This window comes from Chiloscyllium plagiosum, unplaced genomic scaffold, assembly GCF_037043375.1.
Source record: "Chiloscyllium plagiosum isolate Xiang-an unplaced genomic scaffold, Cpla_swu_hap1 HiC_scaffold_43, whole genome shotgun sequence".
NCBI lineage: Eukaryota > Metazoa > Chordata > Chondrichthyes > Orectolobiformes > Hemiscylliidae > Chiloscyllium > Chiloscyllium plagiosum.
This window is the reverse complement of record NW_028270181.1, coordinates 17416063-17442056: the sequence shown is the minus strand read 5'-3', so window position 1 is coordinate 17442056 and position 25994 is coordinate 17416063. Positions and strand designations below refer to the sequence as shown.

The 25994-nt window shown below is 41.6% G+C and overlaps 1 protein-coding gene across 5 annotated transcripts in view; it reads left to right on the top strand.

Annotated features, from left to right (window-relative positions):
• chuk (component of inhibitor of nuclear factor kappa B kinase complex) overlaps window positions 1–25994 on the top strand; it is a 172974-nt gene that overhangs the window by 64860 nt on the left and 82120 nt on the right. Inside the window, exon 1 of one of the 5 annotated variants that reach the window (XM_043678907.2) lies at window positions 2681–2840. The exons of the other annotated variants lie outside the window; for them this stretch is intronic. The gene's annotated coding sequence lies outside the window, so the exon portion shown is untranslated. Of the gene's footprint in view, window positions 1–2680; window positions 2841–25994 lie in introns of those variants that run through there. 5 annotated transcript variants of the gene reach the window in all.

The window sequence follows — 25994 nt, the reverse complement described above, 5'->3', positions numbered from 1 at the left end:
CGTTTCGGGCATAACCCCTTCTTCAGAAATTGAGTTCGCTATGACTTCTTCAGAACTGAAGGTAGCTGGAAAAGTGATCATTTAATGCATTGGGGGAAAAAGGGAGTGGAGAAGCAGATGAGAAGTTTGTCACAAGACGAAAGACAAAAGGATTGCTAAGAGGTTGTAGAGAAGCAGTACGAAGTGTAGGTTCTTATTTGTAGTATGTACAGGACATGATGGTTTTTTTTCATCCTCAATATTTCATACAATTGCAGTGACTCTTGTTTTGCACTCAAAATGCTGTTCAGATTACATCGATTAGGTTATACCTTCAAACTTCGAAATTTAATTTCTGTAATCATGAGGGCAGTAGGTGTGAACACCACACCTTTAAGTTCCCCTCCAAGTATATACCATCCTGTCTTGATACTATTTTATCATTACTTAACTGTCACTGAGTCAAAATCCTGGAACTCCAATCCTAACAGCACTTCAAGGAATGCAAGATGGCAGTGCACAACTTCTTCAAGGAAATGTGGATGAAGCAATGAATGGTGACTGAGTCAGGAACAGCCACATCCTGTGAACAATTAAAAATTTCACACCATTTTCAAGTCTTGTGCTATCTACAAATTTTAAAATTGTGCCATGCACACCAAAGTCTAGATCATTAAGATAAATCAGGAAAAGCAGTGATCTTGTAGCAGAGAATGCTACTGTAAATCTTCTTCCAGTCTGAAAAACACATGCTCACCATAGCTTTCTATTTATAGTTACACAACAGTGGACACTGCTGTAAAAGCATTGCAATATCTCCAGTTGCAAAGATAATTCAGGTCATGTTGGTTCATGAGTCACAATGTGTCACATAACACATTGGCAGCAAAGTTAAAGCCCACAAAATAAAAGGGGAGGTTTTTAAAGTTCTTTCATGGGATGTCAGAGCCTAAGGAAGTGGTGATAAGCTGTCTTCTTTAGCAACTGCAACAGAGGTGTAGGTCATATGAAAGTATTTAGAACAAGTATGGAAGGTTCAGGAGAGTTAAACCCACAGTCCGGGTGGCACGGTGGCACTGTGGTTAGCACTGCTGCCTTACAGCACCAGAGACCCGGGTTCAATTCCTGCCTCGGGCAACTGTCTGTGTAGAGTTTGCACATTCTCCCCGTGTCTATGTGGGTTTGCTCCGGTTTCCTCCCACCGTCCAAAGATGTGCAGGTTAGGTGAATTGGCCACACTAAATTGCCCGGAGTGTTAGGTGAAGGTGTAAATGTAGGGGAATGCGTCTGGGTGGGTTGCTCTTCGGAGGGTCGGTGTGCACTTGTTGGGCCAGCAGGCCTGTTTCCTCACTGTAAGGAATCTAATCTAAAACAAATCCCTCAATCAGTATCAGTAAAACAATTATGTGGTCATTATCACGTAACTGTTTGTGGCAGCTTGCTGTGTAGAATTTGGCTGCCATGTTTCTAAATTACAACAGGTGACGACACATAAAAAGAACAAATACTGTCCTTCATTGTCGAGAATATTTCAGAGGTCATGAAATGGGTTGTTCAAGTGGAAAAGATCTGAGGAAAGTCATCTCAGTTTTACCAAACCATAGTGTTGTTCTCTCTTATTTCAGAGATGACTGCTAGTAGTTTGACCTGTCAGTCATCACCTTTTGGGTGAGAGGAGGAGAGACCTTCATAGCAACTTCAGCTGGTGTTTCAAACAGACATCATATCTGACATAGATGCTGCTACGAAAACAGAAGATGCTGGAAAAGCTCAGCAGGCCTAGCAGCATCTGGTGACCCTTCCTCAGAACTAAGTAGTTAGGAAAATGTTGGTTCATGCGCAGAGGATAGGAAGGGGGTAAGCAGTGCATGATCGGTGTGAATAAAGCCCAAAGGGATTTGAGGTTCCTCATTACCCTGAAAACTGGTTGAATGGTAGGGTTTGGGGCCTGGCTTTGCCATTCCTCTCCTTTGTAAAATTGCTGTTTCTCTGTATACAGCTGTTAATGTAAACTGTTTTGTATACTGTGCATTGTTCAATAAAATAAAAATAAATAAATAGGTGATCTGATAAAATGAAAGTGGCATTTGAGGTTTGTCCTCACTTCCCTGAAAACTGGTTGAACAGTCGGGTTTGGCTTTGTTGCCCTTTCCCCTGTATATAGTGTTTTTTTGTGTGAACTGTTGCGTTCTATTTATTGTCAACTGTATTTTGTACTGCTTAATAAAATAAATAGGTGGTGTGTAACGGCCGACGTCGTGATAGCTAGCCTGGTGTTTGGGACAGGGGGCGAGGGCAAAGGGGCACGTCAGACCCTAAAATTATTGAACTCCAAAGCGGAAAATGAGATGTTGTTCTTCCAGTTTGCGCTGAGCTTCACTCCCAGACCATCTGAGTTTCTCCAAACGCTTTTATTAAACTTCAGATTTCCAACATCCGCAATATGATAAGTGGGAAAGGCTAACCAACACTCAGTATGTTCACTTTTAGTTTCGGGTTCAGCACTTTGTTGTTTCACTCCATCCACAACTCTCCTGAGCGAACGCGTGCGCCCCAGATCCTCGCCAGCCGCAGCTGTCAATCATGGCAGTGGGCGGTGTCCTCAGCGCGCGGAGGCGGGGTTTTTCACGCTCGGCGCATGCGTGGTTCCTCAACGCGAAGGGACTACAACCCCCAGCATGCTTTGGGCGCGATTCTGTGTCGCAGCTGCGGCAAATGCCCTGACCAAGGTAGACCGACTGATTAAAGAAACGAAGCATTGCCTCTTTTAAAGTGTTTTTATTTCTTTTTCTGGATCCAAAGTTAATTATTTCTGCCTCTAGGAAACGGTTTCTTTTCTTCGGTTAACTCTCGGCTGCAAGGTAGGATTCCGAAGGAAGCCTCCGATTTAAATGTTGAAGTTTTTCTTAAAGTCAGGCCTAAAGCGTCACTGTGCCGTTACGGCTTGTGTCTCTTATCCCTTGAGCATCAGTTGATTGCATTGGAAAATGTGTCTTTACGAAAACTGTTTGGATAACATACTTTTCTTTTCTCTGACGTGTTGTGCTTTCTTAATCAATCTTTCTAGTTTTAAATGGTTATTTTGAGACAGCAGTTTGTCATGTATAATGTCGTAGTTATGGCATCAACTTTTTGCGGGGACTTGGCCTAAGGCCGATTTATACCGGCAAATCAGGACAAGGTTCTCTAAATTTTATCAGATACTGGGGTTTAGTTTTAATCGGTACTTTAACGTGGTATCTGTACGATTCTTTCCGTTTACTGCTCGTCAATTGGATTGAGTGGTATGTCTTATTTTGATTTTTGAAGCTGGACGACCCAGTTAAAGGAGGATGCGGTGATTCTCGTGCAGGGACTTTCGAAACTAGAAGCTACTTATTTCTGGATATAGAGCCAAAATAAAAACACAGCATAGATCGAAATGGTTAGGTATCCACCTAATTTATGTTGCTTTATGACCTGTACTGCTTTTTCTAGTTGTTGCAATCATCAAAGACACCAAGAATTGCCATGACCATGAGGTGAGAAGGTATACTCAAGAATTTCCTTCCAGTTCCTTCCTCCACTTGGGCAAATGTTCTATCTTTTCAGGATAAAGTGAGGTCTGCAGATGCTGGAGATCAGAGCTGAAAATGCGTTGCTGGAAAAGCGCAGCAGGTCAGGCAGCATCCAGGGAACAGGAGAATCGACGTTTCGGGCATAAGCCCTTCTTCAGGAAACATCTTTTCAGGATGTTTGAAAAGATCTTAAGCCTGGTGTCCAAACCATGTGAAGGGGAGGGAGATAGTAGGATCAAGAAAAGCCCATTTTTGATTTCTTGGGCTTTCAAAGCACTGCAGCGTTATTTGATTTTTTTTCTCCTTTTCTCCAAAATGATATCTCTGTTTACATCATTTATAATTGTATCAGAGTCTTAGCCAATTCAGGTAGAATAGATGTATAAGTTCTGAATAAGAGTCCAATGTTAAAAAAACTATATCTCATCATAGATGCTGCCAAACCTAAGTTTTTCCAGTATTTTCTTATTTCAGATCCCCAACATCTGCAGTATTTTGCTTTTATACAGTTATAATGTATCCATGTGCACAGGTCAATAGGACAAGTTCTATTTACTGTCCAGAATTCTATATCCTTTGACATTACACACCAAAATTCCAAATTTCAAGACGTAGAGTATACATTGCAACTTAGCAGATTTGCGTAACAAAACTAAATTTTTATATGTAAATTTAGAAGCATCATCTGTTGTAACCTTTAAATTTATATTTTAAATAAAGTGATATATATTACTAATCGAAGGAAGAAGTAGGATGAACAAGTATTCAAGTGACATCTTTCCAACTTGGATTCTGCACCTCTTCAATATTAGAAAAATAAACAAACTGTATATGTTCTTGCTCTCTTCTGAGATTCAATAAAGTAATTGTTATAATTACAGGTTGCATTAATTATAGAATGTTTTCACATTTTGTATCAATTTTAATGATTTGAAAAATAATGTATTTATATTCGAATAAACAAAGGAAAAATCCAGATCATAGAGTCATAGAGATGTACAGCATGGAAATAGGCCCTTCGGTCCAACCCGTCCAGGCCGACCAGATATCCCAACCCAATCTCGTCCCACTTTCCAGCACCTGGCCCATATCCCTCCAAACTCTTCTTATTCATATACCCATCCAAATGCCTCTTAAATGTTGCAATTGTAACAGCCTCCTCCACTTCCTCCAAACATGTACCACCCTTTGTGTGAAACGGTTCCCCCTTAGGTCTCTTTTATATCTTTCCCCTCTCAACCTAAACCTATGCCCTCCAGTTCTGGACTTCCCCCACTCGAGGAAAATGACTTTGTCCATTTAACCAATCCATGCCCCTTGTAATTTTGTAAACCTCTATAAGGTCACCCGTCAGCCTCCGACGCTCCAGAGAAAACAGCCCCAGCCTATTCAGTCTCTCTCTGTAGCTCAGATCCTCCAACTCTGGCAACATCCTTGTAAATCTTTTCTGAACCCTTTCAAGTTTCACAACATCTTTCCGATAGGAAAGAGACCAGAATTGCACACGATATTCCAACAGTGGCCAAACCAATGTCCTGTACAGCCGCAACATGACCTCTCAATTCCTGTACTCAATACTCTGACCAATAAAAGAAAGTATACCAAACGCCACCTTCACTATCCTATCTACCTGCAACTCCACTTTCAAGGAGCTATGAACCTGCACTCCAAGGTCTCTTTGTTCAGCAACACTCCCTAGGACCTTACCATTAAGTGTATAAGTCCTGCTAAGATTTGCTTTTCCAAAATGTAGAACCTCGCATTTATATGAATTATACTCCATCTGCCACTTCTCAGCCCATTGGCCCATCTGATCAAGATCCTGTTGTAATCTGAGGTAACCTTCTTTGCTGTCCACTCCGCCTCCAATTTTGGTGTAATCTGCAAACTTACTAACTGTATCTCTTATGCTCGCATCCAAATTATTTCTGTAAATGTCGAAAAGTAGAGGACCCAGCACCAATCCTTGTGGTACTCCACTGGTTACAGGCCTCCAGTCTGAAAAACAACCCTCCACCACCACCCTCTGTCTTCTACCTTTTGAGCCAATTCTATATCTCGATGGCTAGTTCTTATTCGGTGAGATCTAACCTTGTTCACCAGTCTCCCATGGGGAACCTTGTTGAATGCCTTACTGAAGTTTGCATAGATCACATCTACCACTCTGCCCTCATCAATCCTCTGTGTTACTTCTTCAAAAAACTCAATCAAGTTTGTGAGACATGATTTCCCATGCCCAAAGCCATGTTGACCAACCCTCACCAGTTCTTGCCTTTCTAAATACATGTAAATCCTGTCCCTCAGGATTCCCTCCAACAACTTGCCCACCACCGACGTCAGGCTCACTGGTCTGCAGTTCCCTGGCTTGTCCTTACCACCCTTCTTAAACAGTGGCCACCACGTTAGCCAATCTCCAGTCTTCTGGCACCTCACCTGTGACTATCAATGATACAAATATCTCAGCAAGAGGCCCGGCAATCACTTCTCTAGCTTCTCACAGAGTTCTAGGGTACACCTGATGAGGTCCTGGGGATTTATTCACCTTTATGCGTTTCAAGACATCCAGCACTTCCTCCTCTGTAATATGGACATTTTGCAAGGTGTCACTATCTATTTTGCTCCTTTCTATAACTTCCATATCCTTTTCCACAGTAAATACTGATGCAAAATACTCGTTTAGTATCTCCCCCATTTTCTGCGGCTCCACACAAAAGCCGCCTTACTGATCTTTGAGGGGCCCTATTCTCTCCCTAGTTACTCTTTAGTCTTTAACGTATTTGTAAAAGCCCTTTGGATTCTCCTTACTTTATTTGCCAACACTATTTCATGCCCCTTTTTTCCCTCCTGATTTCCCCCTTAAGTATACTCCAACTGTCTTTATATTCGAAGGATTTACTCTATCTATCCTGTCTATACCTGACATATGCTTCCTTCTTTTTCTTAACCAAACCCTCCATTTCTTTCGTCATCCATCATTCCCTGTACCTACCAGCCTTTCCTTTCACCCTAACAGGAATATACTTTCTCTGAATTCTCGTTTTCTCATTTCTGAAGGCTTCCCATTTTCCAGCCGTCCTTTTACCCGTGAACATCTGCCCCCAATCATTTTTTGAAAGTTTTTGCCGAACACCGTCAAAATTGGCCTTTCTCCAATTTAGAACTTCAACTGGTAGATCTGGTCTATCCTTTTCCATCACTGTTTTAAATCTAATGGAATTATGATCGCTGGCCCCAAAATGCTCCCCCACTGACACCTCATTCACCTGCCCTGCCTTACTTCCCAACAGTAGGTCAAGTTTTGCACCTTCGCTAGTGGGTACATCCACATACCAAATCAGAAAATTGTCTTATACACACTTAACAAATTCCTCTCCATCTAAACTCTTAACACTATGGCAGTCCCAGTCTATGTTCAGTAAGTTAAAATCACCTACCATAACCACCTTACTTATGCAAAGTATGTCTGCCAACATGCTTTATGATGTGATGGACATATTAGGTAAACTGTTTTTAGAGATTGTTTGTTTGTTTGGACTAGAAGCATACAGAAAGCTCTGAAAATGTAGCACAAGGTGTGTTCTTGGTCATTATAATGTTATAATTATCAGGACATCGGCACAAGAGTTTGCCATTCAAACCCTCAAGTCATTCAATGAGTTCATAGCGAATCTCCATCCAGCCACGTCACGATATTCTATGACCTTTTCTACAGAAATCTATTGGTCTTTGATTTTGAGTACAGGACTTCTTTGCTTAAAACATTTGGTCAAAATTAAAGCAAATTACTGTGGATGCTGGAGTCTGAAACCAAAAAAGAGAAAATGCTGGAAAATCTCAGCAAGTCTGGCAGCATCTGTAAGGAGAGAAAAGAGCTGACATTTCGAGTCTAACTGACCCTTTGTCAAAGCTTTTTACCTTTGCACTGGTCAGGACATTTCATAGGAATACCAATTTGAAGGGGAAACTGAAATTTTTACTGCACAAGTAGATTGCTGATTGGCAAATTAGAACCAGCATTAAAATATAGCTGAATTTGAAATATAAATTATGTTCAGAGTAACTCCCATTTCCCATCTCTCTTTTTTGTTGTCGCTTAAATCATAATGTCTTATTTATAAGACAACCATGCTCTTGTATCGAATTAATCACCGTTGCAAATTTCAGCAAGTTGCACGCATTGAACAAGACTATAAAAATTAGGCACGAGGGTAGGGAGGAGGGACTTGGGGGAGGGGCCCCTCCCCCAAGTCCCTCCTCCCTACCTTTTATTTTAGCCTGCTGGACACACTCCTCATTCCTGAAGAAGGGCTTATGCCCGAAACGTCGATTCTCCTGTTCCCTGGATGCTGCCTGACCTGCTGCGCTTTTCCAGCAACACATTTTCAGCTCTGATCTCCAGCATCTGCAGACCTCACTTTCTCCTATAAAAATTAGGCAGAAGATTACATATAAAATGCTATATAAAATTTTTTTGCGAATTTACTGGGAAATTGATGACTCAACATGAGTATAATCTCCGATTCTATACTCCTTTTTTTTTTCAGATATTTTTCAAACTTAAAATTATACTGGGTGGTCCACCAGTTTGAGGATGAGGCAGTGACTAAAATGCTTAACTTTGTTAAACATTTTTAGCTGAGTTAATCAAATTGCACAAGGTTACCATTTTTGCAGCAAGCATGTATTCAAGTACAGAAGAAATCAAAGTGGTTGTAAAACTCTGGTCTGGCATGTGGCAAAATTTACATATGGTGATACTCAATTGAGTTGATGAAAATATTTCTCAAAACTGCAATTAACACTGTACTCAAACAGAAATGTATTCTCTTGTCACAGTTGAATAAAATGCTGCAAGAATTGAAATAATAAATAAGAACCTATAATCAACCTAGACTTGACCAAGGAGACATTAACAGCAAGGCTTTGTGTGTGTTTATGTGTGCCTGGGGTGCAAGAGAAAAATAAACTTGTAAAGCTGAGTAGCTTTTTGTGAATATGAAAACTCTTCTAAACTTCAGCAGAGTGCAGCATTCTTCACACCTAAATGTGGTTGAAATATCTACAGCTTTTAGAAGCAAGTGACCATTGGCCTCTGTCCAGAAATAAAAGATCAAGCAGGCTTGGATATATTGGTTGAATTTTGGTGCAAACCACTTGCTTCAAAAACTTCAATCTCCCCATGAAAATTCAGATTAGCGACAGTTAGCCTGATCCAAACTATTGTCTCCCTGACTAAAGTGAGGCTGAAAATCCAAGATTAGCTTCTATCAATTCCATAGTCCTAAAGCAGGCAATGACATGTCAATAAGTAATGCAAGCATGCCAAAAAAACATATGCAATCAACTTTTCTGCAAGACACAAACCAGCCATCCAGCCCCAGGTCAATGAGCTATACACTGAAATACTAAATATTGCCCTCTGCTCAATTCCAGTGAATGACTACATGAAAATGAAGAGTCTGAGTTGTAACTCTTTTTGTCTGAAATAAAATAAATGGAAAAAGCTTTAATTTCCAACAGGTCAGGATTGAATGAAATGGTGAACTTGGGTTTCCAAATTTCCTTACCTTGTGAGAGATGGTGCTTTTATTAGATGAGAAAAAGAGAATGTCAACTGTCAGATTTGGTAGTATAAGATGAATTTAAGATGTTTAATAACAGGAAGACAGTGGTGTCAGAAACAAAATGCATAGAAATTGTTTCTAAGAGCAATAAAATGACTTGAAAACTTCCAGCTAAAAGAACAAAATTGGAATTAAATACTCAACAGCTATGGGAGATCTTATGTTGCCGTGAAGTGTAAGAGGAAAGGAAAAATGTGTGCTGAAGGATAAGTGTTTGTAAAAATACAAGTGATTGCAGGCCTTGAGAACAGCAAGCCTGAGAACAGAATCCTGGACAAGTTCAATGTACTGAATGGCTTATCACAAACTAATTTGATAAAGGTACAGGCCAAGTATATTTGGGGTCGTAATCAATAATGTACTTGCAATATGTTATTATGAAAAATTTAACAATTGGGAAACACCAGATCAGCTAGGAAGCAAGAGTGATACATCTGATTCCATAATTCCGGATTGAAGGAGGGTGAAACTCCAATTTCCAGGAGAAAATGTCAAGTTTGTTTTTGGGGAAACTGTTTATGCTCATCTTGTGGCTGAAATGAAGTATTAGCAATGAAACATTAAATTCAGTACTGTGACAAATGAATTTAATAGTTTAAAACTTCATGCTGGTTGTGACTGAGTGGTAATGCTTGAGGCTGCCAAATTAGCAAATTGTCAGTTTGAGTCCTATGCCAGAGGTTTGAGCTTAAAATCTGAGCTGATCCCACTGTAATAGTGAGCAAGTTCTCTAGTATTGGATGTGCCATCTCTGAAGAGCTAATACTCACCAATGTTTATCCCAACACCTCAATGGAGATTGTACAGCTGATATAACCTCGATATTTATAAATTATAATTGCAAGTTTAGCTGCTGCATTTCCTACATTGTAATATGAAAGGTAGTTAGTTACATGATTTTAAATGCTTTGTGGCACTCTGGTATCTTGAAAGGCTCCATAGAAATGCAAATTTAAATTCATTTTCACTTAACTATTTGCCTTTGATCTTTACAGCAAAATTAGAAATTTCTAAGTATTGCATTATGATATTGCTACTGAATTATGTAATGCATCTCCTTTAATTTCTTCAACTTTTAAAATATAATTTTAAAAATATTGGGGTTATAGTAAACTTCTGATGTCCTGCACTCCCAAAAGTTGCATATGTTATTTCAACATGTGTGTTCAGTTTGAGTATTTTAATGTGGTGAAGACCACTAAATACCATACTGGTTAAATGTTCACATTTTCAGAATCTTGCATTGCTTTCAAACACTAAAAAATTTTCTTTAGAATTGTCAGTTTAGTCCCTTTTCCTTTTGCTTGTGGGTAGCTAATTTTAATCCACTCTGTCTTAACTCTGGAAATTTTTCATTTCTCTACTTGAATGTTACAGAAGCTGCCATCACAAGGAAATGCAACTAATGAAAAGCCAGGAATCAAACTTTAAATTTTTAAATTGAATTTTTATGAAATGTGAGAATCAGTTAAATTAATTAAAAATAGTATTCTTGCAGTGTTGAATGTTGGTCCTTTTTTGTTTGAATTGAATTGAATTGAATTTATTGTCACGTGTACCGAGGCACAGTGAAAAACTTTGTCTTGCGAGCAATACAGGCAGATCACACAGTTCAGTAGCATAGATGGCAAATAATAGGTAAACAGTGGCAAAAACTGGCCTGTACTTGGGCTTCTATGTTCAGTGTTTGAGAGTCCATTCAGTATTCTAACAACAGTTGAGTAGAAACTGTTATGAAGCCGGCTGGTGCGTGTTCAAGCATCTGTACTTTCTCCCCAGTGGTAGAGGTTGTAGAAAAACATTGCCAGGGTGGGATGGATCTTTGAGAACGCTGGCGGCCTTTCCTTGACAGCGGGCCTGATAGATTCTATAGATGGGAGGTTAGCATTTGTGATTGTCCGGGCCGAGTTCACCACTCTCTGTAACCGTCTCTGATCTTGAATGGTACAGTTGCCATACCAGCTAGTGATACATCCAGACAGAATGCTCTCGATGGTGCACCTATAAAGGTTGACAAGGGTATTTGCCATCATGCCAAATTTCCTCAGCTGCCTGAGGAAAAGGAGACGGTTTTGAGCCTTGCTAACCAGTGCATCCACATGAAGAGTCCAGGAAAGCTTGTTATGGATGACCACTCCCAGGAGCTGGACACTCTGCACTTGTTCCACCTCTGCTTTTAATGTGTGTGTGGGGGCGCGGGAAGGGGGGTGCATGAGTGACATTGCGCTGAAAGTCAATAATGAGTTCCTTGGTTTTGCTGGCATTGAGAGCTAGGTTGTTCTCAGTGCAGCATTTTTCCAAGTCTTCTACCTTCATCTGTAGTCTGTTTCGTCGCCATCAGAGATTCACTCGACTATGATAGTGTCGTCAGCGAACTTGTAAATGGCATTAGTCTGGTATTTGGCGACGCAGTCATGCGTACACAGTGAGTATAGTACGGACTGAGTATGCACCCCTGGGAGGCTCCAGTGCTGAGTGTTAGTGACGATGAAATATTGTCTCCAGTCTTCACTGGTTGTGGCCTGTGGGTCAGGAAAATGATGATCCCGTTGCAGAGAGTGGGGCTCAGTCCAAGATCGCTAAGTTTAGTAATCTGTCTCGAGGGGATCGTAGTGTTAAAGGCTGAACTGTAGTCAATGAAATAACATATGCAACTTTTGGGACTGCAGGACATCAGAAGTTTACTATAACCCCAATATTTTTAAAATTATATCGCTGTTCTTGCTGTTAAGATGTTCTAGGGAGGAGTGAATGGCAAGTGATATGCCATCTGACGTGGATCTGTTGGTCCGATATGCAAACTTGAGTGGGTCAAGAGTACTGGGGAGGCTGGAGTTGATTAATGCCATGACCAGCCTTTCAAAGCACTTGACCACTGAAGTTAGGGCCACTGGGTGGTTGTCATTGAGACAATCTACATGAGCCACCTTAGGCACAGGGATGATGTAGGCCCTCTTAAAACAGGCAGGGACAGTGGCCTGCTGCAGGGAGAGATTGAAGATGTCCGAGAAGACCTCTGCCAGTTGATCTGCGCATGCTCCGAGTGCACGGCTAGGTACTCCATCTGGTCTCATCGCTTTCTTTGGATTCACATGAAGGAAAATTGATCTGACCTCTGATGCAGTGACTGTTGGGATAGTTGCATCAGGACTTGTCAGAATAGGTGTTACTTCTCCGCAGAAATTCTGCTCAAAGCGAGCATAGAAGGCATTAAGATGATCTGGGAGGGATAAGTCATTGTCTGCTGTCTTGTACTATCTCTTTTTTAGAACCTGTGATGTCATTCAGTCCATAGTTGCCAGGTGTCTGTCCAGGTCTCCAGTTTGGATCGGTATTGGTCCTTGCCTGTCTTAATGGCTCTGTGAAGGTCAGACTTGTATTCCTTATATTTGAGTGGGTCTCCTGATCTGAAGGTCTCGTGGCTGGTTTTTAGCAGGTTCAGTATGTCCTGGTTCATGCAAGGTTTCCAGTTGGGGAATAGCCAGATTGACTTCCTCAGTATGCAGTCCTCCACACATTTGCTGATAAAGTCTGTGATAGTGGTGGCGTGCTTGTTCAAGGTATCTGCGGACTGTATTGAACGTGGCCCAATCAGCCAATTCCCGACAGCACTGGAGTTGATCCTCTGCCTCCTCTGACCAGCAGTGGACCTGTATCTGCGAGGGAGTCTCCTGCTTGGGCTTGTGCCTATAAGCCAGGGGAAGAAACACAGCACTGTGGTTCGGAGTTCCCGAAATGGGGGATGGAGTGGTAGGCATCCTTTGTGGTCGTGTAGCAGTGGTCTAAAATGTTCGGGCCCTTGATGGGGCAGGTAATGTTCTGTGGTACTTGGGCAACATCTTCCTTAGATTGGCTCGATTGAAGTTGCCAGTCGCGATAAATAGGACATCAGGGTGTTCCATTTCCAGGGTGTTAGTGGTAGAGTACAGCACATCCAGAGCTTCCTCAACCTTTGCTTGTGGCGGTATGTACACAGCAGTTAGTATAGCAGTGATAGAAATAAGGGGCAGCATTTGATGGTGAGGAGTTCAAGGTTTGGGGAGCAATGGCTGCCCAAGGTTGCAATGACCATGCATCACAAATTGTTGATTAAAAAGCAAACCCGTCTACCCTTTGTCTTACTCGAGGATGCTGTGTGGTCCATACAATGGATGGCAAACCCATCAGCCTGAAGTGGGCAGTTGGGAATGGATAGGTTGAGCCAGGTTTCTGTGAAGCAGAGTGCGCAGTAGTCCTGCAGTTCACGCTGGAAGCTGAGCTGTGATTGAGTTCGTCCATCTTGTTCTCCAGAGTTTGTACATTTGCTAGGGAAGGCGTAGTCTGTCTTACTAGCAGGCCAGCACGCTTACCCCGCTTCCTCGCAGGTTTCTTACATTTGAGTGGTCTGGTGGAGTGGATTTATACATTGCTTGTTTTGCAAGGTAACCTTTTGAACTTGAGGATCCAGATGATTTCTGATGAAAAATTGTGTTTTAACATTGTAAGTTAGGTGGACAGAAAATTTGAAACGAGCTGTTCAGAACTATTCTGAACCTGGTTGTTGCAGGATCTTGCAGCATGATAGGAGGTTTGTCAGTACCTTGAGGCAAAATATCGAAGGACGACAAAAGGTGTTGTGGGAGAGTTGGTAGGGAGTCCTTGAACTTTGAGAGATTGGTTGCTGCTGTAGTGTCAGCATGTCTTGGAGCGGAGTACCTTTGTTGGGATTTGTGAGTACTGAAAGTATTGTCAGAGGATTTGAGTGACTGGGAATTGGTGGATTAACTTCACAAGCACTGGGGATGAGAATTGAGGTGACAGGATTGCTCTAACATGTCACCTCCTCAAGCAGTTAATGACCTCTTTGTATTTGCAAGTATATTTTCTCATTTTCAACTCCATTGGTTGTCAGCAAGTTACTGGTGCACAGTTGGTGTGTCCCCAACTTTGTCTTTAATCAACATTCTGTTAAGCAAGAACTTTTTGTACAATTATTGTGTCTGCAACTTATATGGTCTTTAATTAACATTTCCTATAAACATAAAAATTACCTCAGTACTAAGTTTAACTTAGAGACAGCATTAATGTTAATACATTATAAATCAAATTTTTTCAAAGTCTGAATAAACAAAATAAGTGACGACATGGCTGCTGTCTGTGTGACAACTGTGGAAGCCAGACATTTATTGAAAATCCAAAAATACAACTTGAACTGAAAATATTAACTTTTCCAATGAGAAACAGAAGTTCTTCAGTTTCAAAATATAAACTGAGAAACAAATGCTTTTATGAAAGTAATAGAAAGTTGTTACATTTTAAACTTGCCCAACATCAAGTTTCTCGCACTTTTTTAAAGTCTCCAACTTTTTGAGGTGACTTGGCAGGGATGTCAACAAGTTTCCGATCACATTGAGTGCACAATGTGCTTCTACAGCAACTACAAACTCTCAATACACGTGAGAAAATTCCACACGCTCTGCCTCGTTTATCATGATTGGTTGTGTTCTCTCTCTCACTGGGGTAACACATGGGAAATCAAATTCCACTATTTCCAGAGTTATCACAGAAGTTATATTTTATAAAAGTACAAAATTGCTCAATTTATTTTTCTTTTAGGTCCAGGTTGACAGAAAGAATAGATCAAGTTTTTATACTTGGGATAATTACTTGTTTCAAATAAGGAGATTCTTGCTTCATGTGAACAATTACAAAATGTAGAGGTATAAATTCTGTCTTCCTTACACACGCACACAAACACAAATGGGCACTTAGAAAAAAAATCCTGGGCATTATGTGCAGGGAGATCGACTAGGATGGCAGTTCAATGTGCACCGGTTTCACTGAACTGAGGCTGGTGTCTTTTACTGCAGAGAAAGGACAGCTCCTTCTTTGCCAGAGTTCTGATGGCTTCTCACTAATAAGTCACCCATGAGGTGTTCAGCTCGATGTGAGTCAAGCACATGCCTGTGGGCAGGCAGAAGGCCTCTGTCGTCAAAAACAGGTAACTGTTCCACAGATCAATTTGGGCCTTCTAAATCACCCTTGGTCCACGCGTTCAGGCTTCACCTCACAAGTTGTAACCCTCTCCCACACTGATTTAACAAACAACAATATAAACAGCACTTTGAATGAATGTCATGTTATGGACCAGGCCAGACCCCATCAGAATATTTTTAAAAAGTAGCCTAGACCATAACTTTTTTTATTTTAAAGGCAGATGTGAAGTGGGTATTCCAGGTTTGAAGAAACGAGTCAAACCACTCTGCTTTAAGCAAAACAGAATTTCTAACACTGCAGTTGAGACACAAAAAGAAGTAGAATTTGGAAAACTTAACCGATCCATTACATTAACTGTTCCAATACAATAACATCCCATAAACACACCCCTTGGCAAAAAGTTAAATTCAAACACACATTCTTACAAGTGGGAGGGAACAAGATCCAGACAAATTTCAGAGAAAGTCTGAGGAATCCTTTACTGAAGCTTGCAACTCTTCTGGACTCCAACATCTTGTGACTGCTACTTGTTTTTTAAAAAAAAAGCTAGCAAAAACCTGAACTGGGAGAACTGGCCACTGTCCTTCCATTGTTCAACTGTTAAACTCCTTAAACTCCTTGGCACTTCTGCCTTTACGACCTCTCTTCAGAAAAACCAAGGACAAAATAATCTTTCTAAAGTGATAGCATCATCACAATCAGGACATTGAACTTTTAAAATTACATTCATCCTTTCCATACGTTTTGGTTTTTAAAAGTCCTTTTCCTGTTTCAAGTCCACAACAAAAAGTACAGAAAATAAGTATGCCTGCAAACTGCTGTCAGTCCTTGTAGCCTTCTGTGTCCCTGCCTATCTGCTTTACTTTTATGAACAGATTTCTGTCCCTGACATAGCACTAAAATTGGACCTGAACTCATTTACAATCAGCACACCATCTTTCTTGAATGTCTCTACTCGTTGTAGCGATATCGATCCGGAAATGACTTGTCTTCTTGCCTTTTCACCAGAGTCTCTCAAAGATCTGTCCTTCCTTTGCTTCTATTTGTTGTTGCCGCTTGACAACAAGGAACCTCTATTATCCAAATATTGGATTATCCAAAGAAGATTTCAATGTACTGCAAAAAGAGGTAAGTATATTCAACTTAACTGTAATGAAGAACGTGTGAAAACGCCGGCCAAAACAAAGGTTAACACAAGCAGATCAAGCATTAGCGACTAGATAATTTTTAGGTAAGGGTTGTTACACAAGTCCTTTGCAAAAGTAGTAGTTTTGCTTTACTGTACAGGTATTGCCGTTACTTTACCAGGCAGTTCATTGTAAAAATGGCTGTGAATGTAAATGCATGTGTGAGGCCGTGCTTCTGTCTTTCTATCGCTAGACTGCATTTCCAGAAACTGACAAATGCTGTTGCAACCGTAGAAGCTGTTTGGGACCTTATTTAATGCTGTCTTCACTAGGCCTTGCCAAATGGTAACTACTGCTGCACTTTTAAGATGTTTTCTTATGCTATCATAGATTTCACTTGATGAGCAAAATAAAGCAATGTCCTCTTGCGCTCAATACATTACAATTATAGATTTAAATAAATTCTCCAGGAGAGCGGAGTGTTAGATCAGCATGGCTTCCCTTGTTTAAGGTAAAACCGATTATCCAAGCAAAATAGTGCCTGCCCATCTCATTTGGATACTCCAGGTCCCTCTGTATAGGATAAGCTTACATTATTCCCAGACATTAACCAAGTTGTCATCTTCACTGCTCAACCTCTCCACTGCCTCTGCTTTTATAAGTTTGCTTGATTGACATCTAGCTTTGCCTTGGCTGGATAAGTTGGGAAGAGTTAAGCCACCATCCTTGACTGTCCCATTACAAACTCTGTTTCCCATTCCATTTCTAAACCACAGTTACTCACCAGAATGGATGGCTCGGTGGCTCAGTTGTTAATAATGCTGCCTCACAGCACCAGGGACCCTGGTTCAATTCCAACCTCTGGCAACTGTCTTTGTGGAGTTTGCACATTCTCTCTATGTCTGCGTGGGATTTCTTGGAGTGCTCTGGTCTCTTCCCACAGTCCAAAGATGTGCAGGTCAGGTAGATTTGCCATGTTAAATTGCCTGTAGTGCCTAGGGATGTGTAGGTTAGATGGGTTAACCATGGAAAATGCAGGATTACAAGGAATAAGTTCAGATGGGGATAATTCTGGGTGGGCTGCTCCTCGGAGGATCAGTGCAGACTTGATGGGCACTTCCACACTGTAGTGATTCAATGAAAATCATGGAGGCCTAATCTATACCCTGCAGTGTTGGACCTCTCAAGTTGCTTTCCTTAGATGAATCCCTCATTTGTGCCAGTTGTACCTCCAAACCTGACTATTCAATTGTTCTTCTGGCTGATTGTTTTCCTTAAAACTTGAGGTCATCTAAACCACTCTCATGTTATGATAGAAAGACAGTGCCAAATCAAATCATCTTCTGTGTCTGTGTATTTGCACCACAGTAAAATTCAAATATTTAATTCCCCTCAAAATTGAACCAGTAGTTCCCAACCAGACTCTTTGTAAAGCTAATACCTGACAACAGGTTTATTAAACAAAATATTTACGTTTATTAGCAACACCATAGGTTTAGCCAAGTAAAGTAAAATCCTAAGGTCATTTAACGTCTTGGATTTATGTCCAATCATTTCTGATTCTAGCCTCTCCCCTGCTTTCTCAAAGCCAAACAGACCATTTGATGCAGTTAAGGAAGAAATTGAAGAAAAAGATAAGATGTAACTGGCCAGATCAATTAAGCAGACTCCATAGTCTGTACCATCACAAACACATGGTGTCTTGCTTGGTTTGTGAAGATGCCAGTGCATGCAGCTGGTTTCCAGTAGGCTCAGAAATACTCATTAATACTTACTATTGAGATTCTATTCTCTGAACTCAAGTTCACAATGGGAGGATAGCTAGGGAGCAATCATGTAGCTCTGTCCTGTACAAACATAGGATTGACTGCACCCAGCCATGCCACACTTATAAACCGCAAGACTATATTGTCTGTTATTAGATTTGATTCTGTGATTTGACAACAGTTGCTTAACAGCTCTGATTGCGCTGAAAATTAGCCAATTAATTAAGAATCATTTGGGCTTCATGGTGGCCCACTTGCATTTTGATTTAGAGTCATAGAGATGTACAGTATGGAGACAGACCCTTCGGTCCAACCTGTCCATACCGACCAGATATCCCAACCCAAACTCGTCCCACCTGCCAGCACGCGGCCCATATCCCTCCAAACCCTTCCTATTCATGTACCCATCCGAATGCCTCATAAATGTTGCAATTGTACCAGCCTCCACCACATCCTCTGGCAGCTCATTCCATACACGTACCACCCTCTGCGTGAAAACGTTGCCCCTTAGGTCTCTTGTCACACATGCTGAGATATGGTGAAAAGGTTTACTTTTCTTGCTATCCAGACATGTCATACCTTAAATAAGCACATCAAACTAATAGAACCTAATGCAGAATATAGTATTCGAGTGACAGAGAAGATGCAGAGGTAGAGGTCCCTTCAAAAGTCTGATAATAGCGGGTAAGAAGCTGTTCTTGAATCTCTTGGAATGTGTTTTCAAACTCTTGTATCTTCTGCCCAATGGGTGAGGGTGGAAGTGTGTATAATTAGGGTGTCTCACATATCTCAGATCACAGGTTTTTTTAACATGGATTTTCTCATCAGAAATTCCAAAATTGTCTCAGCCAAATCTTCAAGCCACCGTGAACTATCCGTTATCATGAAATAAAGAACTGCGGCTGTTGAAGATCTGAAACAGAAATTGCTGGCAAAACTCAGCAGTTCTGGCAGCATCTGTGGGTAGAAAGTTAAAGTTGTTTGTCCAGTGACTTTTCATCAGAACTGCTGCCAGACCTGCTGAGTTTTGCCAGCAGTTTTGATTTTTATTTAATGATCCATCCATTCTTTACTATGAATATAAAACAACTTCTACTTTTGGGAGATGCTGTTATTGGATTTTTCTCTCAATGGGCCATTGACTTAAGCTTTGTCTCTTTGGACATGCACAGCGGCACAAATATGAAGCGACATTTTCTTGGCTTAGTGCCTGCACTAAAGCTGTTTGCTGGCAAGCCAGCATTCATGTTAGTTTCACCAGTGTTCTGAATACAGGGCAATCTAAATTTTGTTAATGTTTGATTATAAATTACTGAAACTAGTCATAATGTTCTGCTGGCAGATACTGTGAATCCTTGGTCACCTTTGGCAGTACAAACTTTCTTCTCTTCCTAAACCTGGTACACAAAGGCAAATCTTTGAAACCTACAATGTCTAATCTTTTGCTTCAGGATGAAGGTGTTTAAGAAGCTGACTGTATTCAAGCAGTTTGTCATTGCATTTCACAACTTTGACTATAAGCTGCAGCTCTCCATTTTCTTTTTCTGAGTAGAGCCCTTCTTCCAGTTTCTACTTCTACAATACCTTGAACAATTTGCCTGTTCTGCAATTTTCTAATCAAACTATTCAGACATGTTATTACGCCCTCTGGAACAGGTGGAACTTGAACCTGGGCCTCCTGGTGCAGAGGCAGATACACTACCATTGTGCTATGAGAGCTGTTTCAGTGCCTTTAAAGTTTGACCTGGTCTTTGTATCTACTGTTTGTTCTTGATACCATATTGCCACCTTTGGAGGGGGAATGGGTAAGAAAGTAGCCCGCATCATTGAGGTGGTAACTTTGATATTGTGCACTAAAAACTACCTTGAATGGTGAGCTCATTTAACCTTTTTAAAATCATTGCTGGAACGTAGACATTACTGGCTGGTCCACAATTTTATTGCCTATCCCAAGTTGTTCTTGAAGGTGAGCATCTGGACGCCATTCGCTGTAGGTAGAGCCACATTGCAATTCAAGAGGGCACTTCAGGGAAATGGCCCATTGACAAGAAAGGGTTGGTGTTCTTTTCAAGTCATAATGGTGAGTGAATTTGACGCGTGCGTGGTGGTGGTGTTCCCATATATCAGCTACTCTTTCCTTCTGGATGGTAACGGGTTTGGAAGGTGCTGTTTGAGGATCTTTGGTGAACTGCAGTGCGTTTTGTAGTTGATACACACTGTGTTGCAACGGAGTGTCAGTGGTGGAGGGAGTGGATATTTATGGTGATGTAAGTCAAGCAGACTGTTTTGTCCTGGATGGTATCAAGCTTCTTCAGTGTTATTGGAGCTGTGTTGATTCAAGCAAGTGGGGAGTATTCCATCACTTGTCGGTGACTTGTCGGTGTTGGCAAATTTTCAGGAATTGGGTGAGTTACTCAGTGCAGGATTTCTAGCCTCTGATCTATTCTTGTAGCCTCAGTAATATCGTCATCCAGTTCAGTTTCTGGTCAAAATTAACGCCAAGGAGGTTTGAGCAATGATAATAACCATTGAATGTGAAGGGTCACTGATTGCATCTCTCTCTTGTTGGAAATTAGCGTTGTCTGTATTTTGTGTGGTGTGAATGTTGATTGCCGCTTGGGAGCCCCTACCTGGTTATGGACCACATTTTGCTGCATTCGGACATAGTGTTTCTGTACCTCCAAAAGTTGTGAATTATGCTGAACTTTGCAATTATCAGTGAATGTGCCTAATTCTGACTTTGATGGAGGGAACACCAGATGTTTTTGAAATAGCTGATGATGGTCAGACTAATGTTTGCATCAGTGGGTGTTAAGTGCAAATGGTTAGTTTTTGGCTGAAAGTTGGCTTATGAAGTAAGTGAAAAATCATGAATTTTTGGCCAAACATTATAGTTGACTGTTACATAAGATGTAACAAGTATACCGTTTTGGATACTTGTGGGGGGGATGACTTACCAGGGGTAAGTAACGGGGCTCAGGTCTCTGGCACGGAGCCTGTCCCCGTTACTCAGAAGGGAAGGGTGAAGAAGACCAGAGCAGTAGTAATTGGGGACTCGATAGTTAGGGGCACAGATAGGTGGTTTTGTGGGAACGAGAGAGACTCACGTTTGATATGTTGCCTCCCAGGTGCAAGGGTACGTGATGTCTCTGATCGTGTTTTCCGGGTCCTGGAGGGGGAGGGGGAGCAGCCCGAAGTCGTGGTCCATATTGGCACCAACGACATAGGTAGGAGGAGTGCTGAGGATGTTAGACAGGCTTTCAGGGAGCTAGGTTGGAAGCTCAGAGTTAGAACGAACAGAGTTGTTGTCTCTGGTTTGTTACCTGTGCCACGTGATAGAGATTCGAGGAATAGGGAAAGAGAACACTTAAATGCGTGGCTACAGGGATGGTGCAGGAGGGAGGGATTCCGGTTTTTGGATAACTGGGGTTCTTTCTAGGGACGGTGGGACCTCTATAAACAGGATGGTCTACACCTGAACCTGAGGGGCACCAGTATCCTTGGGGGGAGGTTTGCTAGTGCTCTTGGGGGGGGTTTAAACTAACTCTGCAGGGGCATGGGAACCCAGATTGTAGCTTCAGGGTGCAGGGCCTGGAGTGTAGGGAGGTTAGGAACATGGCATCAATTTCCAAGGAGGGTGTCTGTAAACAGGAAAGTGGCTTGAAGTGTGTATACTTCAATGCAAGAAGTATACGAAATAAGGTAGGTGAACTTGCAGCGTGGGTTGGTACCTGGGACTTCGATGTTGTGGCTATTACGGAGACATGGCTAGAACAGGGACAGGATTGGCTGTTGCAGGTTCCAGGATTTAAATGTTTTAGTAGGGTCAGAGGTGGGGGTAAAAGAGGGGGAGGTGTGGCATTGCTTGTCAAAGATAGTATTACAGTGGTGGAAAGGACGATGGATGAGGACTTGCCATCTGAGGTAGTTTGGGCTGAGGTTAGGAATAGGAAAGGTGAGGTCATCCTGTTAGGAGTCTTTTACAGGCCTCCTAATAGTCCGAGAATCATTGAAGAAAGGATAGGGAAGGTGATTCAGGAGATGAGTGACAGTAATAGGGTGGTTGTTATGGGGGACTTTAACTTTCCTGATATTGATTGGGAAAGCTATAGCTCAAGTTCGTTAGATGGGTCAGTGTTTGTTCAATGTGTGCCGGAGAGTTCCCTGACACAATATGTAGACAGGCCAACAAGAGGTGAGGCCATACTGGATTTGGTTCTGGGTAACGAACCAGGCCAGGTATTAGAATTAGAGGTAGGTGAGCACTTTGGGGATAGTGACCATAATTCGGTGATTTTTATTCTCGTGATGGAGAGGGATAAGTGTGTACTACAGGGCAAGAGTTATAGCTGGGGTCAGGGAAATTATGATGCGGTGAGGCATGACTTAGGATTTGTGGCTTGGAAAAGTAGACTCCAAGGCAAGAGTGTAAATGATATGTGGAGCTTGTTCAAGGAGCAACTATTGAGTGTCCTTGATAATTATGTACCTGTCAGGCAGGGAGGAAAGGGTCGTGCGAGGGAGCCGTGGTTTAATAAGGAATTGGAATCCCTTGTTAAATGGAAGAGGGCGACCTATCTCAAGACGAGACGTGAAGGTTCAATTGGGGCGATTGAGAGTTATAGGGTAGCCAGGAAGGACCTGAAGAGAGAGCTAAGAGCAGCAAGGAGGGGACATGAAAGGTCCTTAGTCGGTAGGATTAGGGAAAACCCTAAGGCTTTCTATAGGTATGTTAGGAATAAAAGAATGACTAGGGTAGGAATAGGTCCAGTCAAGGATAGTAGTGGGAAGTTGCGTGTGGAGGCGGAAGAGATTGGGGAGACACTGAATGAATACTTTTCTTCAGTATTTACTCAGGAACAGGGCATTGTCGTCGATGTGAATACTGAGTCACAAATAAGTAGAATGGATGGCTTTGAGGTATGTAGAGAAGAGGTGTTGGAAATCCTGGAAAAGGTGAAAATAGATAAGTCCCCTGGGCCTGATGGCATTTATCCTAGGATTCTCTGGGAAGCAAGGGAGGAGATTGCAGAGCCATTGGCCTTGATTTTTATGTCCTCTTTGTCTACAGGAGTAGTGCCAGAAGACTGGAGGATAGCAAATGTGGTTCCCTTGTTCAAAAAGGGGAGTAGGGATAACCCTAGTAACTATAGGCCGGTGAGTCTCACTTCTGTTGTGGGCAAAGTCTTAGAGAGAATTGTAAGGGATAGGATTTATGCACATCTGGATAGGAATAATGTGATCAAGGATAGTCAGCATGGTTTTGTGAAGGGCAGGTCGTGCCTCACAAACCTTATTGAATTCTTTGAAAAGGTGACGAAGGAGGTTGATGAGGGGAAAGCGGTAGATGTGGTATATATGGATTTTAGTAAGGCGTTTGATAAGGTTCCCCATGGTAGGCTACTGCAGAAAATACGGAGATATGGCATTGAGGGTGAGTTGGAGGTTTGGATTAGGAATTGGCTGGATGGAAGAAGACAGAGGGTAGTAGTTGATGGCAAAGTTTCTTCATGGAGTGCCGTCACTAGCGGTGTTCCGCAAGGATCTGTTTTGGGACCATTGCTGTTTGTCATTTTTATAAATGACCTGGAAGAGGGGTTAGAAGGTTGGGTGAGCAAGTTTGCGGATGATACGAAAGTCGGAGGAGTTGTTGACAGTGAGGAAGGATGTGGCAGGTTACAGCAGGATATAGAGAAGCTGCAGAGCTGGGCAGAAAGGTGGCAAATGGAATTCAATGTAGCTAAGTGTGAGGTGATTCACTTTGGGAAGAATAACAAAAAGATGGGGTACTGGGCTAATGGTCGGATACTTGGTAGTGTGGATGAGCAGAGGGATCTTGGTGTCCATGTACACAGATCTCTGAAAGTTGCCACCCAGGTAAATAGTGCGGTGAGGAAGGCATATGGCGTACTGGCTTTTATTGGTAGAGGAATTGAGTTCCGGAGTCCTGAGGTCATGATGCAGTTGTATAAGACTCTGGTGCGGCAGCATCTGGAATATTGTGTGCAGTTTTGGTCGCCATACTATAGGAAGGATGTGGAGGCACTGGAACGGGTGCAGAGGAGGTTTACCAGGATGTTGCCTGGTATGGAAGGAAGATCGTATGAGGAAAGACTGAGACACTTGGGGCTGTTTTCATTAGAGAAAAGAAGGTTTAGGGGTGACTTGATTGAGGTGTACAAGATGATTAGGGGGTTATATAGGGTTGACAGTGTGAACCTTTTCCCGCGTATGGAGTCGGGTATTACAAGGGGGCATAGCTTTAAATTAAGGGGGGGTAGATATAGGACTGAAGTTAGGGGTAGGTTCTTCACTCAGCGAGTCGTAAGTTCATGGAATGCCCTGCCAGTAGCAGTGGTGGACTCTCCCTCTTTATGGGCATTTAAGCGGGCATTGGATAGGTATATGGAGGATAGTGGGTTAGTATAGGTTAGGTGGGCTTGGATCGGCGCAACATAGAGGGCCAAAGGACCTGTACTGCGCTGTATTCTTCTATGTTCTATGTTCTAAATATGAATTGTTGCTATTCAACTGCTGCAGGAAAAGTTATTCAAGCTAAATCTGAAGCTTTTAAAGTAGGTATTAAAGGACACGATGGTTTGTTTGTATTTAACCATGTATTGCAAATTACATACTTTTGAATTTTTTGATTTTTTTGCACATTATTACTGACGAGAGAAAATATGGAGGAACAGGTTTACAAAAACATGTAGAAACATAGGTAATAGGAGTATGTTGTGTGTCCAATCACATCTTTTTGACATATCAGAATGATTATGGCTGATCCTCTATATCATTGCTGCATTCCTATTCTCTCTTCATGCCATTTTTAATCTCTAGATATCTACCTTAAACATATTCAGCGACTTGACATCCATAGCCTTCTGTGGTAGAGAATTCCACTGGTTCAGTGCCCTTGAATGAAAAAAAATTCTCTTCATCTCAGTCTGGGTAAACCTTTGCTGTACAGGAAAGTATATCTTTTCTTGAATAAGAAGTAATGGTACTCACAAAATTATCTCACGCAGACCTTTACAGCAGCAGTAAGACTTCTTTGCTCCTATGTTCAAACACTGTTGTAACAAAGGCCAACATAGTATTTGCCTTCTTGACTTGTTGCTGCAACTGCATGCTTGCTTTCAGGGACTGGTTTACAAGGCCATCCAGATCCTTTTGTATGTCAACATTACCCAATCTGTCATCAATTAGGCAATACTCTTGCATTATGTTTTTCATACTGAAGTGGACAACTTTACGCTTATCCACATTGTACTGCATCTGGCCATGAATTTGCTTCCTTGCTCAACTTGGTTTGAGTCAACTTGAAGACACTAAACAGCCTTCTCACGAGTCAGACTCCTACTTAGGTTTGTGTCACCAGAGCAGATTTGCAAATATTACACTTGATTCCCTGATCTAAATCATTGATTCATTTGTTGTCAGTATCTGGGTCTTAGCACTGATCTTGTGCTGCCCCAATTGTCGCCACTTTCCATTCTGAAAATTATCTATTTACAGAAGAACCTCAATTATATGAAGGACACTGGTAGGGAGTATTTCGTTCGGTTAATTGACTTCTGGATAACCTGGTTTAGCCTAGCATTAGGATCTTGCCAGATAATCCGATATTCGGATAATCGAATGCCAAATAATCGAGGTTCCTCTGTATTCTTACTGTTTCTTGTTTGCTAATTCTCCATCTATGCTAGTTTATTACTCCAGTGTCATGTGCTTTGATTTTGCACACTGACTTCTTCTATGGGACTTTATCAAAAGCTTTCTGAAAATCCAACCACACTGCATCCACTGATCTCCCAAATTTATTCTATTAATTCTGGCTTTGGAAAGCTCCAGTGGGTTTGCCAAACATTTTCCTTTTATAAATCTGCATTGACTTTGTGTATCCAATTGATATTTAACGTGTCTGTTATAAGATTAAAAAATAGGAACAAGAATAGGCCGTCA